This window comes from Dicentrarchus labrax, unplaced genomic scaffold (assembly GCF_905237075.1).
Source record: "Dicentrarchus labrax unplaced genomic scaffold, dlabrax2021, whole genome shotgun sequence".
Classification (NCBI taxonomy): Eukaryota; Metazoa; Chordata; class Actinopteri; family Moronidae; genus Dicentrarchus; species Dicentrarchus labrax.
Genome location: NW_026136723.1, coordinates 17,673,155 through 17,694,519, shown reverse-complemented (window position 1 = coordinate 17,694,519; position 21,365 = coordinate 17,673,155). Strand labels below are relative to the sequence as shown.

General features: G+C 38.5%; 1 long non-coding RNA gene across 1 annotated transcript in view; it reads left to right on the top strand.

The window, feature by feature from the left end:
• Positions 1-1,109: 1,109 nt before the first annotated feature.
• LOC127357755 (uncharacterized) overlaps positions 1,110-21,365 on the top strand; it is a 63,992-nt gene continuing 43,736 nt past the window's right edge. The window contains exon 1 of the long non-coding RNA XR_007882307.1: positions 1,110-1,403. This is a non-coding gene — a long non-coding RNA (uncharacterized LOC127357755). The remainder of the gene's footprint in view (positions 1,404-21,365) is intronic.

Sequence of the window (21,365 nt, the reverse complement as noted above, 5' to 3'; positions counted from 1 at the left end):
AGGCGTGTCAGTCTTTCAATCAGGCAGAGGTTTCAAATCAGCTTAAACTTTTCTGGCCACTGATTAGATAATAAATTATGCCAGAAATGTATCCAATTTGGCAAAATATGAAGTCTTTGTAGAATGAATTATAGCTCAAAAGTTGGTGGTGTGTGGACGTAGTTTACAAATCCTCAAGCACTGATGGACTTCTCCACACAGATATAATGAGCAGTATAGACAAAGGGAGCAACAGAGTGCCCTCACTGGACCTATACCGTTAAAATGTGCATTACCACCATGTCACACCGCAGTGGGGGCAAATCTACTCAGTTGAAAGCTCCAGAACAAGCTAGTTAAATGGACCTTGAGGTGAGATTGTTTTGTCGACTGCTGTTTTACGGTCAGGAATTAACTTAAGAGCTCAACTTTTAAGCCAAAATGAATGAAAAGTTCTTTTTTTTTTTAAAAAAAGGGAAATTGGAACATTGACAATTTCATGATTGTAGAAAAAATAACGGGGGTAAAGTAAATTTAGTGCACTTGTAAATTAAGTAAGCAGGAAGTCATATGATCGAAAGCTCATATAAAGCTACCAAATATACCTTGAGGTGAGATTGTTTTGTCAGCTACGCTCTGAGTGTTCACTCCAGCTATAACAACAACATTATGGTTAAGTGAACGATCTTTGTTGTGTTCATCCAACATCACACCTACATTGGCTTCTTATCCCCATCATGACACTTATTATAGAGCTCAGCAGCTCCACTGAACGGCTCCAGGGATGTAGGTGAGAAAGACCAACATACAGTACATTCAACCCCCAAAATCACTCACAAGCTATACAACACGAAGCACATTTAGTTTTTATCATTGTCTATACATTTTTAATAGCAAAAACACTCCTCATACACTTCACCTTTAAAACACTGTAACAGATCTCTACATTAAGATACCAAACCTGGACATGCATCAATGGAAAATACGTTACACACACGTTTAATGGTGTGAAGTCTCGCAGCTAGTTCAGGCAGACACTCACAAGACAAACCCTACATACTGCAGTAGAAATCCAGCGCACCCTCTGCAGAGGGCGGTCTATTTAAACCGGTCAAAGCCCCGCCCACTCCTTTGCCGTGCGGTTCACCTGTTGGTTTACCTGTGTGCTAAATGTGCTGCAAACTGCTGCGGTTCATGTGGCATTTCTAAACGGATTCTGCCTGCAAACAGTGCAATCGTGTCACCTAAGGGTTCCTTTGTGAAGGAAATGTTCCTGTTGGGTTCTGGTTCTGAAATCTGAATCTGATTGCCTCATGGAGCACTTCAAACCGGAAGTGGAGTTTTCTGCTCCTGTGGCTGCAAATTAGGATCACATCACATTAGACCATCACAGTGGATTTACTCCACAGCTTCCCTTCATGGAGGTAAGTGTTTGCAGCTGGTGCTAAAATGCATATTGTGAGAGTGGCTCTGTTCAGTTGTTTGTGTGCAGTCACTATGAGGCTGCTGACATGCTGATGTGCTCTCCTTAACATCTGATTGTGTAGACATCTGCTATGTGCAATATTTGCTTTGGTCATCAATTATTTCCTTGGTGTCTAAGATTTGCTATTGTTCTTGGACTTTCTTATTGGCTCAAAGTAAACTCAAATCTCTAGCAGAGAGTAGAATTATGTTGTGTATGTGTTGGATTTGGTGATGAAAATATTGTTGCAGTAATTTTCACTTGCTGCCAGCTTTGATTCTATCCAGTTTCTCCACCTCATGTTTCAGTGTCAAGTGTTGGATAAACATTTAACTCAAAGCACGTCACAACTTGCTTTATTATTCTTCATATCACTGGTGAGCTCCTGATATGCTGCTAAACTCACACTGCAGCCTTAAGATTACAGAAAGATGACTTATTTATTGTTTATTAAGTTAGTACTAGTCTGCTGCATAGTTGATGTGTCTTATCCTGCTCTTGCATGCTGTATCAGGTAGATTGCTGGTTTAAGGTTTTCCCATCTCCGTTTACTATGCAGCATATTCACTTCTATGGTTGGAGGAGATTTGTTGGGAAATAGCCACATGGCGGCTAGATAAACAGTAGATTACACATAATAACTGTGTGTTTAATGCGGTATCCAATGCTTTGTTATGGTCATTCTTTCAACCTCTTGTGTGCTGAGCTTGCTGTATTAGTGGTGAGTTACGAGGCGAATATCACATGTACAAATATTAACTTTGCACATAATAAATATGTTCCACATGAATTGTAAAACTGAAGCTATAATGCTAAAGCCATCCATTTTCTTAGCTTTACTCGTGTATTGCTTCCTGTATTTATATGCAGTTTATTTACAGCCAGTTTATACAGTCCCATGCACATTTAGTGTGCTGTTGCCTCAATAAACAAACCAAACAATGAAGTTGTCAACAAACCTCACACTTTCAGTCTGATTCATTTTTTCCTCAATCCTTTCAAAACAAAAGCAGTTGGCAGCTGCCAGTTAACCGTCTAAATGATTAACTTCTGTTCAGATTAAATATCACCAAACACAAACTGTTCAGCTTCAAACTTCATTTTCTTCACTCTCAACATGAGACAATAAACACACAACCGCAGATCATATTTCCTACCATTACAAACAATTCCATGTTGTTGTAAAAACTAATTGGTAAAATCTGATCTTGTTTATCCAGCCTCCTAATGAAAAATCTTTGTCAATGTTTTCTTAGCTTTCATTTTTTTCCTGTGTTTTCATTGGCCGATTCTGCTCCTCGGCTTCCCTTGAGGAGCATTGTGGGTAGGTCATATGATCTCGCACTACTCATCATCTTCCCTTTGATGAACAAATGAGAAGTCCTGCGCCCTTTGAAGCATTTTTGTGTGGCACGTTCAGGCAATTAATGCGTACATGAAAAGCCAAAGCGAGAATAGATGAGAAACGATGACGAGGAACGCGGGGAGGAAAGCGAAAAGAGTGGAGGGACAGTAGAGAGTGCGAGAGAGAGAGAGAGAGAGACGGGTTTCAAGCTTCATCACCTCTTTCCAGGTGTCTCTGCCCGCATGATTTCATCTGTGAACTGCAATCAACTTCCTTAATGAAATAAGTAATTAACATATTATAATTGTGCTACAGTTTGATTTGACAGAAATCATTTTCCATATCTAATTCTATGCTAATTTAATCTGTTCCTCACTCGCCAACATGACCTTTTGTGATTAAGTTTCATGGCAGATTTCTTCTGTGTTCCTGTGTGAGTGTGACTTTATGTGTAGGAGGGATTTATTTCAGAGTCTAAAAATGTACAGATTTCACTATATTACAGCAGATGACAAAACGGCTTTTTTTTGTGCAGTGGGAAATTAAGTAGCAGATTTTTTTACTGCATGTTCTACATGATCTGTTCCACATTATCTCCCCCGCTGTGTGTACATTAATCAAATAGTGGATTAGGTAGAGGATGGGATGCACTGATGTGTTGTATCTGTGCAGATTCTGACCTTATTAAGCAGGTCCGGTATTGGTCACATTAAATACAAAAAAATGTCACTGTTTCAGCTGTAAGTTACAGTCGTTCTGTCACAGCCGCAGCGTGTGCTTCACAACAACAGTGAAACCAATGTTACCAAAAACTGAAAAAAGAAGGATCAAAAAGGAAATAAATGTGCTTTAGTCCATGAGTAAAATGTTAGGAAGTCGTTTTGAAACATTTCATCGACAAAATAGATATTATTACATGTTTAACAAGTTTGATAATGGAGAGGGTCTCGGAAAACAATGAGGGTCGATGTTACATCTTAAATAGCAAACTTAAAGCAACTGGAGTAAAAAGGACAAATAGAGTGGAGCAGCCAAGTTAACTTGTCAAGTTTTGGTTAGTTTAAGAAAAGAAAGCAAAAAACTCAAGTTTTCTACACCCAATAAAAAAATCAGACTGTCCTGCCATGAAAAATGTCAGAAGGCTGCTGTGAGCTTCCTGGTTCCTACAGACAGTCAAGGTTGATTCAATTTAACCAGACCGTGATCCCTCCCTAATGAATTTATTTTAACCCTTTATTGAAGTAGTTATTTTAACCTAAAGCTAACCAAAACTTAAACCTACTACAAGGTGTTTTTAACTGGTTATGAAACAGTCTTAATTTAATATTGATGCCTCTATATGGCCTACATAAACCAACAAGATTTCTATATATTCCCCAAAATCAGAATAAGAGGCAGTAGAAACAGTACCACTTTTGTCAACAGGGTCTGCCAGAATCAACACAAAGTTGAAGTTCGCTGCCTTGACCATAGCAAAATAACCTGTAAGCGTTTCCAAAACCACAGACAAATGATGTCTGATTAGACAAATGTGTCATTTTGGAGGGCAATTATCATGTATTTTTCTCTTGATGCATTACAGTGCATCTCGTAAACTAATACAATAGAATTTATTAGTGCATGAACGTTCCCACTTCCAGTTACTTATGAATGATCATCATTTAACACTTTTAATCATTTACACACAGTGAGGTCATGTTATGAATTTTACATCTGGGGAAAAAGAGAGCTCTGGTATCAGATCAGTACTCAGTATCAGCAGATGCCTGGAGTCAGTATCCGAATCTGTGTCAGGAGAGAAAAAGTTGGATTGGTGCACTAGTTTGAGGCACAATACATTGTTTCTCATGAGCTGCTGTTGGACTACAGTGTGTTCACATTATTGTTATTTCAATTCCAGCTCATGTTGTGTTATGTTGTTTTAGCATTTCTTTGCTGTCTGTCATGCCGCTCCCCACTTTCTATTGTAGCAGAAATGTCAAAACAAATAATCTCGAAAAGAACACAGTTTCACCATTGATACAAGAGCAAAAAAACACAAGCGGTAATCTGACTATGTATGAAATATTCTCCTGGTTTCCAGACAGCAGCAGAGTCCCCGGGCCTCTTTAAGTCCACTCCTCCTGGCTGAGATTCAAACTCATCAGACTCGGTCCTCTCCAAGAAAAACAAGCTGCCTTTAGCTATCAACACACTAGCAATCATGCTCATGAGAGACCGTAGTTGTGATGATCACATGAGACTCGAGCTATCATGATCACAAGTTTTCATGTTCGGGAGATTTACCCTCCAGAAAGAGCAAAATAAATATCATTTTACGTAATTACAAAAGGTCAAGCAGTCTGTGAGGGATGCAGGAAGTGGAGAGGAAGTAATCAGAGCAGCAGTCTGGCATTAGGAAGACTGACAGAATATGTGCCAGCCAGTAACGAGACAGCGTATTGCCGAGGTTCTTGTTTTTGCTGTATGATGGCTCCGAGGCCTCGGGGTGCACTGACAACATTACCATACTCTTCACCTCCTATACACAATGCTCATGTCATCATCGCCTTGGTGTGGCGTCACCCATTTGAGACTTGACACTGTTGCTGTTTTAGAGTGTCACTTAAGGTTTCAGGCATGAGCTTATTAGTTCAATCAGACTCAGCGCGGATGCTTAGTGTGTGCCAACTTAAAATCAAATCGGAGCATGTTACACTTGAATGCCAACTTCTCCCTGTGTGGCTTTTACAGTTGGTGTAAAATTTGATTTCTTTGAGTAGACGGTGGCTTACAGCAGTTACGGTGACGGATTTGAGAGAAGACTTTTAATTTAATGTTCTGTTCTGGGGAAAAGTCTTGCATCTTTAGGTACATTTTACAGTTAAGAGAAGATGCAGAAGGCAGGCGCTCAGAGGTAATATTCATGTCACTAGGCTGACTGTTGTCGTATGCAGTTGCAGTGTCCATTTTGATTTTGATTTGTGTCTGCTTAGCGTTTTTCCCCTGGGATTTCCTTTACTGCCACAGTATTTCCTTTCATCTTCCCTATTTCTCACTCTCCACTTTTCTGCACAGTTGAGTCAGTCGCCACCAAAATCCCCGCCTGGCTATTGATTCTCATGTGAATACGACCATGCCAAACAACTGAGGTGAAAATAGATTTGTTTTATGACTCAGGCAATAAGCTCAAATATGCAGGCACATGATGGTTTTTTTTTCTACAAACTGAAGAACAGCGTGATTTGTCCCCCCGTGCTACATTCTTCCTGAATATCTGCAACATGATTTATGTCAAGCACTATTTACTTTTAATCTTTTTATTGTATTACACAATTGGAATACACATTTCAATCAAGGCATAATTACAGCAAATGGCCTTTAAAATGGGTGTCATAATCAACATTTTGTGGATTTCGCTGAATTCCAAGCATGCCAGAAACTACATGATCATTTAATATGCAGGAGAAAGATGCACTGAAGCCCAGAGTGAGTAGACCTCTACCTCCCTCATTCCTCAGGATACTAGAAACCTTTCTGTTTCTCTTGAAGAGCAACCCAACCTCACAGTAGGAAGATTTTAGCCATTTTCACAGTGTGCCCCAATGTCTTGACGCTCATGTTGTCAGGTGTTCCCAACTCTCCTTCCCTTATTTATGACCGACAAATAAATACCCCACTAAACTAGGGCTGCAACTGATGATTGTTTTCATAACCAATAATTCTGCCCGCTTATTGTTTGTTCATTGTTTAGAAAAATATACTCACAACTGTAGGGTGCCCGGTTAGCTCAGTTAGCTCAATGTACCAAGGCTGAGTCCTTGCTGCAGCTGCCTAGGGTTCAAATCCGACCTGCGGCCCTTTGCTGCGTGTCATCCCCGCTCTCTCTGCCCCCCTTTCCTGTCTATCTTCAGCTGTCACTACCAAGTAAAGGCAATAAAAGCCCCCCAAAAAAAACTTTAAAAAAATAAAAAAATATTCACAACTGTCCCTTTTGCTTGAAGTAATGATTTAAATTATTAGTCAAATAATTGCAAATTCTTTTTCTGTCAATCAATTGTTTGATCTCTGCAACAAACAAAGCGTGAAGTGATGTATATTCACCTGAAAACCTTTTCTGTCCATGGTCAACAGGTCAACAGGAGCCAATTTTTTAACATAGGAGAATTTGTTGTCTCTTTTCTGCAGCAGTGAGACAGCATAGATGAAGTTTGCAGAATATGCCAGCTAAAGTCTGATACTACTGGGCTTAAACTCTTGATTTTGATGTGTGATGAAACAGACATGGTGTGAAATGCTTTGCTTTCATTATCTTAACTTAATTTAGAATATTCATTATTGGAAATATCAGAAAAATGTTGTATGTGCCAACAAGTGTCTATTTTACTCTTCTCTATCATACATGTTGTTTTATTTAATTCATTTACTATATATCTTTAGAGGCCATATATATTTGACATCTAGCCATGCAACTTGATATTGTTGTTGAAAGGGAAATATAGACATTATACTTTGATAAATCCATGTGTCAGAAGAGAAAAGTGTAAATATCTCCACATTCACAAGTGTTGTTGATGTGTTGACATCAATCAAGCAATGTACTCACATCAGTGACAACATGTTAAAACATCTGGCATTTGAGTGATTAAGAAAACCAATAGTGTTTCTGAATATGCATATATAATATAAGTGTGCATGTACGGTGGACTTGAGAACCTAAGAAAACACATGCAAAAAACGTAATTAATTAGATAACACATGTACAGCATTCAGAAAAAAAAACCTACTGCTGCGAGTACAGAAAACACAACCAAATACAGAAATGCTGCAAATAGCACAAAAACAACAGAAACGGTTTCCAGGGGTGATGAACACGGCTGGGACACACTTGTAGTTGCCTTGGTTTGTGACTCATGAACTTATTGAAGTCGTCAGTGGTGTTGGAAAATGAGCTAAAAAATGTAGTTTGTTTGTTGTTTGGTGGGACAACAAGTGTGTCCCAGCCGTGTCTGGGTGTGTTCATCACTTTCTCACTCTGCAGCTATTTTTTCTAAATGCTGTGTGCATGTGTTGTGTCGCACATGTTTCTTGATTTGCTTGTATTTTGTAGATTATTTTTGTATATTTTTGCATTAATTTATGCAGTGTGTTGAGCTCTCAGGGCCACTGTACGCATGTCCTAATAGAACAACAGGAATGATGCTCTCAATTTCATACATTGCTGTAGCAAAATTAATAACTAGAAGCAGTGTGTGCTCATCACTTTAACTTTTAGATCAGCTGGTTCAAAAATGTTAACATATATGATCATTAAGTATGAACAGAAAGTTTTCTCTTATTTTTAAGTTGTTAGATGGAGTTATTCTACATGGAATAGTAAATAAATGAGACATTTATGTTTAATTTTATTATAAATGTTGTTTCAAGTACAGTGTGTTCCACATAACAAGATTTTTTTCTTTACTTTTTCAACCATCTGATTGTCCTGACTTTGGTGCAGGTATTTTCTACTCTGTGTATCTGAGTGTTTATGTTTGCATCTGGGAAGAGCGCTCAAGGTTGGCATGACACAAGCTTGTTGTTCTTCCCAGCACTCAATCACACAACAGCCCCATGAAAAGAGAATAATGCTGGAGAATCACCCCCCCCCCTCCTCTCTCTCCCCCTGCAGTGTGTGTGAGTGGTATCCATCTGTCAGTTGTCAGTGCCAGGGAGTGATACAGAGAGCTGTCACTTCTCGTCAGCCCGCATTGGTGAGGCCTTTTGCAGCTGCCCTGCCTGACTCGGGGCCAGAGGAAATGTATGTGTGTGTGTCTGTAGATATATATGTGTGTGCGTGTGTGTGTGTGTGTGAGGGCTGGGGGAAAAAAGATAGAGAGAGAGAAAGAGAAAGAGAGCGAGAGAGAATAGAGAAGCAGAAAACAGAGAAGGGTATTCAGGGGGCAGTAAAGCAATTAAAGTGGAGACAATTGAAGGAAAGCTGGAGAGAGATTGGAACCAGTGCAGGACACACAACAGACTGTAAATATCACATTACCTTAATGTGTTCAGCACTGTATCACAATGTGCTCAACAGGACATGAGGTCATCCATGACTTTTATCAACCTCTGTTGGTGACCAGCAGGAACTGCACCAACCTCTCCTCCTGTACAAAAGTCTGGTACAGGCTACACCCATGAATAAGACCAGAATAACACTCCAATCAAAATAAAACATGGCATCTTTTGAAAGCTTGTCAAAATGCATTTTAATGTAGCATTTAAAGCAAATGCCAGTGTACTAACTGTGGTACTGTTTGTCTTATGATGACACAACAGATGGAGGAGCTTGTGTGTCTGAAGAAGTTCTAGAAGACACACATCAGCTCCTAAAACAAGTAAAAAACCAACAAAAAGCACATCATCAAGTCCTTCTTCTTGGTCGCAAGCCTGCCATTCTTTCGGTGCAAGCAGATTTGATTGAAGTACATTGTTGGCATAATCACTCCTGGCTTCCTCACAATATTACAAGAGAGCTAATGTATTATTGGACCTACAGAAAGTGAGAGCGCACTGAATAAATCTAATACATGCACTGAATCTATAAAATAATAGGGACACATAATTCTAGTATTAGGAGTCCCAGTGACAGCCATTATACCAGGGATTTCACTTCCTAAGTCTACAGCAATCACAGAGGAGGAAATGTAGATGTAGAAGAAAGTTGTAGCCCTTTTCGCCCATCAAACAAACAAAACTCTGAAGTCTGAAGAACCATGAAGATCAGGAAAATTGGGCCAAAGATGAATGTTAAAGAAAGACAACATTAGAGCTGCAATGATTAGTTGTCAACTTAAATTAATTGTCAAATAATTTGATAATCAATTAATCGTTCTGAGTCATTTTTTAAGAAACAATTGTAGCTTCTTGAATGTGTAAATATGTTCTGGTTTCTTTAGTCTTCTATGACATTAACCTTGATATCTTTGGGTTTGGGACAGATAAGATATTTAAGGACGTCGCTTTGGGAAACGGTGCTCAACATTTTCCACCATTTTCTGACATTTTATGGACCAAACTAACTGATTAAGCAATAATGGAAATAATCGTTAGTTGCAGCCCTAAACAACGTCATAATCTTGTTGTTCTTCGTATTTACTGTTTCACTGACATTTCAGCTGGATGGATTTAAAGTCTGAAATCTTAGCAGTTTGCAAAATACTCATAATTCTTACTCCGTTATTACATTAAACCACTGTGACATGCAGTATGTTCCGGTTCCTGTTCCTGGGAAAAGGAAAACACTGAAACAACATTCCCTCACTTATCTGTTCTATAGCTTGAAGGAGCAGTACATAAATAAAAGCATTATGGGTCATGATTCTTAGTAGATAGAGCATGCTTTGTATTACGAGCCATGCAAGACCACAAACAACGGTAGTATACACACACAGGAGACAATAATAGTCTTTGACTTTTCAACATCAATCTTTGACTTATCAACATCACTATCTCTTAGTAACAGCCGCAGGACTCAGATGACATTTATAATATACTGCAAAAGATATTTATCAGTTGAAAATGAGCAAACTTCGATGTGTATAACTTTTCTTCGGACACAAATTCAATGTGGGACAAGAAATTACGACGACGATTTCTTGTGTATCACGTGTTTGTTTAGAATAACTTTACACTCTACCTTCTGTATGAAGAGAAAGTCCAAAGCTGTTTTCTTGCAATATGGACACAGGCTGTAAAATCATGTGAGCAGGAAACATGAATATCTTCTTAATGAGGACACATAAATCTGTTTTTCACACATCACTGCTCTGACAGGATACTCATTATTAATAACTGTTACTTATTACATACTTGACATTAGATCAATATTAAACTGAAACTACTACTTAGCATTCAGTATTTTTTTCATCTTCATCTGTTCTGATCTCCATTTTACGAAACTTTCTCCCTCTGAACAGCTGTCTACTTATATAGAAGTGACCACTAAGTGCTTGTAGGCCTTTTTTTTTTTTTTTTTACATTTCGGACCCAGCAATTATTTTTGGAAAACATTGCAAGTAAATCAGTCATCTTCTCATCAAGACAAATGTGTTTGTTTACAAGATGATCACATGTGAAAGGCTCCATCACGCAGTGTGAAGTTATTTAACTTCACACTCTTGACGTCAGTGAATATTTCTCTCCCGGCCTTGCAGATGAGGCGACCTTCAGGAACACTGAATCCTGAGTCCTTTGTACTGGTGAGGCATCCAAGAGCTGAGCCTTGTTTCACTTTATCTTTCATCTCTCAGTTGAGTCATTTCAAATTAGTCGATGAAGAAACAAAGATAAACTACAGCTGCTACAGTTTCTGTATTGATAGAAATACAGTTTAAAACCAGTTATATTGATTTGCGGTAGCACTGAGAGATTGTGTGTGCGTTTCAGTGAGACAGAGAGAGAAATGTGCAGGGTTTCCTTTAGAGTACGACTAAATTCATAAAGAAGTGTGCGGACCCCACAACTGCAGCTCTTTTCTGTTAAAGGGAGACTCGTGTTGTCATTCTCTGTCCTTTCTCCTTTTTTGTCAAATTAGGATGACTAATTTGGCAACATGATTGCCACCTTCAGCAACGCTGTAATTCAGAATGGGGCTATTATAGCGAACATTTCAGGAGAAAAATGTCCACATTCAGGCAAAGTGCAGACTCAGCAGAGTTTATGAATCATTTGGTAACACTACATGAACACAGTCAGAGCACCTGAGTTTTACAGCCAGAACTCACAGCAGTGATGAATAACGCACATCAGGGGAAAAATGTCAGTTTATTGTGCAGTTCCTTGAAACGGTATGTTCAGCAGCATTTCACAGATAGGTCAAAAGGACATATTCGCAGGAAATGTGCAGTAAATATTCATATGTCATTTTTAGAAGAAGTTAACAAATAAATATGGATTTTTATGATCGATTGTGTACCATGTGAAGCCAGAAGGCACTTTTCAACATAATTCACGGCCTAACTCAGCTGGTTGATGGACATGAAGCAGAATAACCACACATCACAAAATAGAGGTGGAAAAGCCAGATCACTTTGTTCAGTTCAAACATTTCTAGTGACTGACTAGTGACTAAGTGATGACAACTTCAGTACGTTCAACAGTAAGTGAACACATCACCATTCATACGGCCCAACGTTCAGCACTGATTCTGTCTTCAGTTCAGCTTATATTCAGTCTGTTGCTGTTACTTTCAGTTCAATACAAAACTAGGTCTATAAAATTGTTGATTTTAAGGTTAAAAACTCAGCAGCCAACTATTTGCAACAGAGTTATGTTCAGAGTTAGCTTTTAACCAGGAAGTAATCAGGGTCGAGCTGAAAACGTTGTTCTCTGTTAAGCTACTGTTCGGTCAGTGACAATGATGACTCAGTATAGTCAGTTCAGTTTAATGTTAAAGAATAATTCATACATGTATTGATCACAAAATCAGTAAGTTTAAGTGCTTAAAAACATTTTAATCACATTTGTAAGCTCAAACTACTGTATATTTTGCAGTCAGTGGATTGAGTTTGAGAGGAAATCTCATCCTCTGAGGAAAATGTCAGATGTGATTGACAGCTCCTTAAAAACATAGTTTATAGTTAGTTATCTTTTTCCAAAAGAGTATTCAGCTGGAATTCCACAGACCATGTATCTTTATTTAATACCCTTTATTTTGTAGCCGACAGGAAATGAGGGGAGAGTGGTTCGGTGACATGCAGCAAAGGACTCAAACTGGTGATGTTGAGGTTCATGATCGCTGCCTCAACTCTAGGCTACCAGGACGCCCCAGTGTATTGATTTTTAAGATGTAATGTTATAACACGGGGCAATATAAATGAATATGATAACTACCCTATTGACCTCTCCTTCAGGTTCCCGTATGAACGTTTTATAATCATATAGTGCAGGCCAGTGCTACTGTATATTCAGCATTAACATTTCTCTGATCTAAGTCTATGAGCGAGTGTGTATTTTGTGTGTGCGCCGGATACGTGACATTAGCAGGATAAATAAAAATCAAATGCTGTTTTGAGACAAGAGAAACATTGCGCACCTTTTAAGAAAACTCTCTTCAAAGCCTCGCCACCAAAGCTAGAAATTCCTTCCTGAGGCATCAGTGAAATCAAAAACAACAAACATCACACTTATGCTCCTGTTTAGTTACTCAAATGTTGGTTTTTTTTTCCTGCTCAAAAGAAGCTATGCTCACACGCTATCAAAAAAGTTTCAAAGCACACGTTCACCCCCCTGTAAGAATGTATCAGTTTTTGTCTTTCTAATCTCAGCACGCTCAAGGCAGACACATGCAGGGTTTGTTTTTTCTGCAGTGTGGATTTGTGACAAAAGGTTGGCAAATTGTGACAAATTACTTTACCCTGAATTTACCTTTTCTTTGTTTGTTTGCGTCAGAAAGAGAAGATTTAAACTAAGAATTGGGTTAATTGTAGTTTAGCTAGAGTGAGTTTAAAATCATGAATAATCTTACTCCATGCCATGTTGCACAATTTCTAATAAACCATATCAAACTTGTATTAATGAATATACCCACCGTAAAATATAAACCACAATTCACATCATTTACCTTTTCTCAAACAACACAGACTGTGTGGAGTGGAATTTGTTCCAGTGATGGAGGAAATTGTTGTTACCGTGTAGCTACAAAGGTTCATGGTGGTTGTTTGTCAATGGGGGAGGTTTTTAGAGCCTGTTTTTGACAATGCCTACACACCACCCAGGAGAGAGAGAGAGAAAGGGAGAGAGAGAGAGAGAAAGGGAGAGGGGGAGGCAGAGAGAGAAAGATGCGAGGAGCTCTTGCCCTATATAGACATCCCCGTGGGAAGGGTTGAGAATCTTTGATTCTCTTTGAGTAGGCATTTTGTCATGTTTTATATCGTTCAACTAATAAAACACAAGTCCTTGACTAAAGACTTGGACTCCCTCCGGACGTCTGCTACATGGGCAGCAATTGTCTGCCTCAAACGTACCCCTCCATCTCTTCCCACATTGCCAATTACTTAATGCTTACTTTACTTTACTGCCTAAACATGTTCATTTACCATACATAGCAATATTTGATGCTCATGTGAATGATGATTTTAAATCTCAGTGTAAGAGAATTGGTGGAATTTAGCAGATATAATGGTTATGTTCATATTCACTAGTTTAGCACTTGAGCATGCTAACACTGACGTAGAACGGAGGCGGATTAATGATGGGAATCATTACCACTGCAGGTACTTGGTAATAAACCAAAGTATTGGAGAAATAAATAAATGACCTGATGATGGTGCAATCACCAAAGACAGTAGGATTCATCCTCCGGGGACCATGAAGGTCTGTACTAAATTTCATGATCTAGAAATCTTGCTGCTAACATGGCTAAAAACAGGAAATCAAGGTCATTTGTCCACATTATATGATTCTCTCCTCTAACTTGAAGCAGCCCTTGAGATATGCCAGATTCACTCCATGCTGTATCACACAGAGAAATTAAACAGGAGCAGGTCATCCTGCAAGCAAATCAATACATGAAACACATTTTTGCTTTATACTAATTAAGACTCATTTAAGGGATTACAATTGTTATGCTGCAGGCAGGTGCATCCGTAACACCACCGCTAACAGTTTTGCCCACGGCTGTCTGACTACCTCTCAGGCATTTTAAAAGGTGAGCGGAGGGGGAGTTTTATTGTTAAGTGGGCTTGGACACAGTAAAGAGCCAAGAGCTGGTGTTTAACAGCACTATTAACAGCAAGATGGGAGATCGATACAGCAAGGTAGAGAGGAGGCGCATCTCTGTCACTGTGATGTGTTATTAGTGCCTGACAGTGGAGGGATCTGGCTTCTTTCCAGTTCCTGGGCCTTGTCGTGTACTTTGCTCCACAGCAATTAAACCAAAACCCCTCTTTCCACTCTATGCTACAGATTCAATGCCTGTAAATAACCATTTCATAAATTACAAAAGCATTAACAAGCGTCGGTAAGATCTTTTGACATAACAAATAATACCTTTACCTGAGAGATTTATTTTGGCACCACTGAGATAATATCCTCTGTCTCTTTAACAACTGCAGTATATGACTGTGATACCTTCAAGGTCTTGGATAACGCAGACAGACTCTTTCATATTACTCTTTATTTTGCGACAGGTTCTATTGCTTTTTTATTCCCTTACCCAATGCATCTCTGTTCCAGAGTTTCCTTTTAGGTAGAAAAGTGCAGTGTTGTGAAGTAGTAGTTACTGTACTTTCAGAAAGACTCAAATAAATATGAGTCCTGCAGGAAGCTGGATAATATCTGCAGAGCCACATATGTTTAAATATAAACCTTTTTCTTGGGGCACCCTGGCAGCTCACCATGGGTGAGTCCAACCTGTGGCCCTTTGCTGTGTGTCATCCTCTTCTCTCCCCCTTTCCCATCTATCTTCAGCTGTCCTGTCAAATGATGGTAAAAGAAACAATAAATAAACACCCCAAAAACGCATCTTTCTAGCAGTGTAAGCGGCCAACTCCTGTGCACCTTGATTGGCTTGTTAATGAAACTTTAAAAGACGCAATCACTGAAAATGTATTTTCTTTTTGCCTTATGTGAATGCTCCAAACTTCGGTGACCAGCTGTTTAATTTTCTGTCATTCCGGCATGATACCAGGTCAGGAGAATGAATATCAGCTTCCAACTGATCCGAACTACAAACCTGCACTGCAATGGTCATTTTTTTCAAACAGAATAATCAAGACTGTTCAGTGGACCAAACAGCGTGATTAGTTTTGATGAAAATGCAGAGACACCATAACAAAACAGTCACAACCTGTTAACTTTCATGTTTACCAGGAGCAAAGAAGCTCCATTATATTTAAATAAAAGTCCCATCAACCTTTGAACAAGCAGTTTAAAATATGTTTTTCTTACATCGATATTGTCTAAAAAAATAAAATAAAATCGTCCCTAACTTTGAGTCTGTTTATAGCTCAGTGTTAGAAACTCTAAAACACACACAAAAAATTATATTCTGCTTTCTTCAATGTCACACTCCCTCAATTATCTGTTGTCCCTGACTTTACGAACTCATCGCAACTGGTCCCCGGTCTCACCTTTTGCAGGAACTGCTGAAGGAAGCATAAAAAGTAATGTGTAGGGAGATGGTGAATTACACAACATCACAGTTCAAGAGCAAGATGAAAGTAATTTCAAAACCTCACCTCAGGTCGCTGAGGCTCAGGCAGGCTTACATCACAACATGAGAGAAACCACACAATTTAATTATACTGTGTTATAGCTGTGTTATCACTTACCCTGCGTAATTATTTTCAAAAAGAGAGATACGGATCTTAAGATAAGGTGGTGTCTTGTTAATTTAAAATGTATATTCAGGTAATTCGTCTGACTACAGTAATCATACTGTAAACATTCATAATGGCTTTCATTTTTAATTACGTTTTATTTGTGATTTCTTTGAGACATTTTCATGTATTAGATGATGAGTGTAGATAACTTTAGCTCAAAATAAATCAAAACTCTAGAAAGTGGAAAGGGGATATAATTTGAAAGAACTTAACAGTCTTATGGCTAAATACATGGTTTTTGTTTTCTCTGATGTTGCTGAGTTTCCTCGTCTTTTATGATAAAACAACCAGTGTTCTTTACAACTCAAAGAGTATAGGAGAAATAATTATAGCTCTGATGGGTAAAACCCTAACTATCACCTCAAGTGAAATCGTTTTTCATTTTATTTCCACATGTTGACACAGGGTAATAAAATGTAGAAGAAGAGCTGAAGGGCAGAAACAACAAAGTCTGGACATGTTTCATTCAAGGGAATCACCCAGAGATGTACAATGCAACATATTATGTACATAACGTGTATATATACACTTGTGCATGCCGCAGGGTTTCTCCTACTACTTAAAATCTAATGCTTTATGTGTTTCACTGTCATCTCACTTCCACATGTTTTCAGACAGTATCTCCACTGTCAACTATAAAATACAAATTAAGAGTTTTTTGTACCACTGTCTCACAGTATATGGCTCTTATACTGCCCCATGCTACAAAGGATACAGTACAACCTTTCAGACTTTCAGTGATATTATTTGCAGTCAAATGGTCCTTGACAGTGTTTACCATTATATATGTGATGTTTTTGTATAAATATTACTGCTGAATTAATGTGTATGTTGCGTTTTACTGCTGTAGACATTTAAGGTTGAGCTAATTTTAACTACTTTAAATACTGTTGGGTAGTTTAAATACGGCAATGCATCATTCTGTAAGATCATCATATGTTGGTAGTGACACTGTCCTGTGAGAACCATGTATCTCTAAAGAGAAAAACAAGCCTGCTTTCTGCTTTGTGACAATGCATTTCCCAGCTAACACAAATAAAATAAGAACAAAGAAGTTTTTTATTTATTTTAACAAGTAGAAGAATTTCCTCAACCCATAAAGGAACAATTAATCCCTCAGTTTATCAGAAAAATTCTAATTCAATATCAAATAATCAAATTTGGAGAGGTCTAGTTTTCACTGAACAGGAAGGAAATCTGAAAAAAAGTAACAAGTAACTAAAGTTATCAGGCAAATGAATAAAAATACAGTATTTGCCTCTGAGAAGTGGTGAAGTAGACGTACAGTAAATAGGCTAATTACATTCCAGCAGTGATGGAGGTTGTACAGTACCAGTGGTTGTACTAATCATAAATTAAATAATCCAAGACATAAGAACAGAATTTATGCTTTTACATGAGACATTATATCCAACTGAAAACATTATTAATCTTTGGTGACGGTTTCAGGAAGTACAAGTGTGATTATCACTGTGATTTACATTAAGATCTGATGACTCAACTTCAAAGTGGCTGAGGGGATTGAAGTAGAATTTATTTTATGCATCTTTGTCACTAAATTGACTTTTGCCAACAGACTATTTAACAGTATGTAAGTGATGGATGCTAGAGGTCTGGGATGGCTGTCTCGGGTTTGATGTCTTTGTGTGAGACTATAAGCCCTTTTTGGACTGTCAGTATTTTTAATGGATTGTTCAGACTGCACTTTGTGTGTGTGTGTGGCGGCGATCTATTTGATAAAACGGAGGACTATAACATCGTTTTAACCTCACAGTAGCATTATGCAACAAATCATTGGATTTTGTCTGTTTGTTGTTAGTGTTTTATCATATTAAAGCCGTGTCCATTGATTTTTTTTTTTTTTTTTTTTTTTTTTAACCCTCCTCTTCTTTAAAAGTGTGTTGCAACTGAGTGTGCAGTCACTGTTGGAGTTTGTCCTCCAGATGTCTCTGTGAACTCCAGATGCTCTCAAACGCTGTCTCATACAATCATCCTTCTTCATCCCCACTAACAATTAGGTAATGAAATATTGATTTTTAGTTAGATTCATATTGATGCTATTAGCTTTGCATTGATAAATCACTGATGCTGGGAGCCAGACCAGGAAGACATTACTGTGTGTTAATCTGATGGATATGCCTTCGTCTTCCTGCATGTCTCTCTCTACCAAGACTGTCACACTTCATCTTTACTCTGTTTAAAGCAGGTTCAATGATGGGTTGACCAACCTCTTTGTCACTATATTTAAGGTTATTTCTTTTCTTCATTCTTGGTGAATTGAGGATTCACTTGTTGTTATGATGGAAACTTTAAAAGTATTTTTTGCAGTGTTCAAAAAAGTAAACCATGGTTACTGGATATATGCAGGAGAGAAAATCATCTTTTCTTATTATATTTTACAAATGTTTCTTGCAATAAATAAATAATATTTAGTGCTTGTATTCAAAGCGTTGTGCTGTACAGTACACTGGTGCAGTGTCTTGACTTAGACCCTAGCAACTTTAATGCCATGCTCTAACAACTGAGGTATACACAACAACATTTCCAGTCACCTACTGTGACTGCTGGGAAATCTCCTTATCACCAGTGTCCACCTGTCTGAGGCGGCGCTCAGTATTTTAGCCTGCTGTCTAGTCATTACTGTCACAGTGGGGCTTCAGTATCTGAAACTGCAATACACTTCAAGGACCTGAAACAAATTAAAATAAACCTTTATATGGAAATATAGTGCATAAGTTAAGAAAACAAATAGAGATCTTTAAATATGCTTAATTAAAACAATATGTCTGATTTGTATTCGATGGAAGAAAAGTAATGTAAAGAGGTCAGAGGTCAGATACAGTAGGTCTGTCATTCGACACACAGCATCAGTGGGTCCCCATGTTTTTGCTTGTCACTCCTTAATAAAAAGCATGACAGAGAGAGCTGAATGGGGATATTTTACCCTCTTAGATTGTTTATTTTAATACATTTTAAAAGGGAGAATTTAGGAAACTAAGAAAAACAAATGTATAAGCATAGAGGGTGTACAGATTGTAAATCACTTTGATGAGCTCTAGATTATGTGCCTTATTTATATAATAAATATGTTAAAGAAAAAATGACTTGCTTGCAGTGACTACATTAATTTCCTCTTTTTTCTGAATTGTCACCACATACAGAAATCACTTTACTTAAACTAATTTGAACTGTTTCTTTACACCCAAATCTTAAACCAACTAATTCATCTTTTCTCATTCTAAAGCAGAGGTGCAGCCAGAATTTAGAAAATACTAAAGCTTTAAGGAGCTAGTGTGTCAGATTAGGTGGCATCTAGCAGTGAAGTTGCAGACTGCAACCAACTGAAACCACTCGCCTCAACCAAGCGTGTAGGAGAAATTACAGTGGGCGCAAAACTCGGGTAAAATGCGAAGGGCATGAAGGGCACGCATCATGCCAAACTAATTGTTTTATTTTAACTGTTTGGTTATATTTACTCCAACCTGCTTTATTTTTCATCACCCACCTACATTGTGATGTGTTGTGTAACTCGAGTGGAGAATGCAAAATTATAGTTTAATGAGATCTTTCATTTTTAAATTTAAATAGGTTTTTTTACCCAAAAACAGTGAACTTCCTCTAAAACAAATACTATCATCTGTATAGTATATGTTATATGTGCGTAGAATGTAAACTCTTCTTCATGTTATGATAAACCCACCAAATTTTCAGTACTTACCCAGTGCATGACATCACCATCTTAACTTTTACGTCTAACCTAAGTCAAATTCTGGTTCTGATTTATCTCCTAAACCTGACTTGTAACCTTAAACCACCCTGTTAAAAAAGTAAAGAACACCACCCAAAATAAAGTCACTTTACAATACTGTCTTCACTTCTAAAGCTCAGAGTGGTTCTCATAAGGACAGCACACACACACACACGCACACACACACACACACACACACACACACACACACACACACACACACACACACACACACACACACACAGAGTCAGTCCTGACAGCTGTCACTCCAATGGCCCACCAGTCCGTCTCCCCTCTCTGCTCGACAACAAGCCAGGCGTTTCCCTGTCAGACAACATATGCCACTGCATTTCTCCTGCTCCGAGCCGCCTGACAGTATCCACTCCCAGACCCTGTGGCCGGCTCCCACTCTCAGCCCCTCTTGCTGGTGGCACTGCGAACATGATCTCTGATGTCTCTCAGGCAGTTAACTGATGCTGTCACTGCACCAAGATATAACACGACCCACTGACAAACACATTCTGACAAGGACATACAGGCACACCAGTGTGTACACAAGACTCGCATACGCACGGTCGCACAAGTGCTCATGCCTCGTAGACGTGCTAGACAACAGTTGCTGCAAGTACAGCCTTTATTCAGTATTTATTTCCTCCTCCGGGTTTAAGCAACCAGATAAGGTCAGCTGCACATATGTTGACTGTCACAAAAAATATTAGAATTGAAATGCTTTTCTGCGACTTTGTGCTAAACCATATCCACTCGACACGTTTGAAAGTTGCCCGTGGATTCAGTTTGGCCAACTTTAAGATTTACCGCATCTGATAAGGTCTCAATCATGCCTGCAGGCAAATTAGCTGTCTGGTGGTGGAAAAATAAGGCCTCATCCATCATTTGAAGCTTTGTCTTGGTACTGGGTCGAGTTGTATACAGGGGAAGCTCATAGAAGAAGTTATTGGGCAAACATTTTAATGGGTTAGTTGTTGAAAAGATTAGAACAAATAAAGGACACATGATGTGACATAGCCGGCAGGTAAAATGAGAAAAACCAAGAGGGGTGGAATGTCTAACAAAGCAGCTCTTCTATTTCCTGACATTGCCTGCCATCTGCTGGTAGGAGTGGTAAAGTGCAGCCAAGATGAGGCCAGATTTTATATTATTATTTCTGATTGAGATCAAAATCTTACCTGACCTGAGTACTTCAAGGGGGATCAGAGATAAGAAACAGCCATTCACACACATCTCTAAAATTTCCAAAATTAAAAGTTAAAACTCATCCAATAATCTATTTGTATGGCGCAAAGCAGAGGAAGTCTTCAAAAGATCAGTATTTTAGAGTATTAAAGCCAGTGTTTGGTTTGTCCCTTCTGGGCTACTGTAGAAACATGGCGGTACAACATGTCGGACTCCACAAAAGCCCCCCTGCAGCGTCTGTACATATAGAAGGCTCATTCTAAGGCAACAAAAACATAATGATTCTTACAT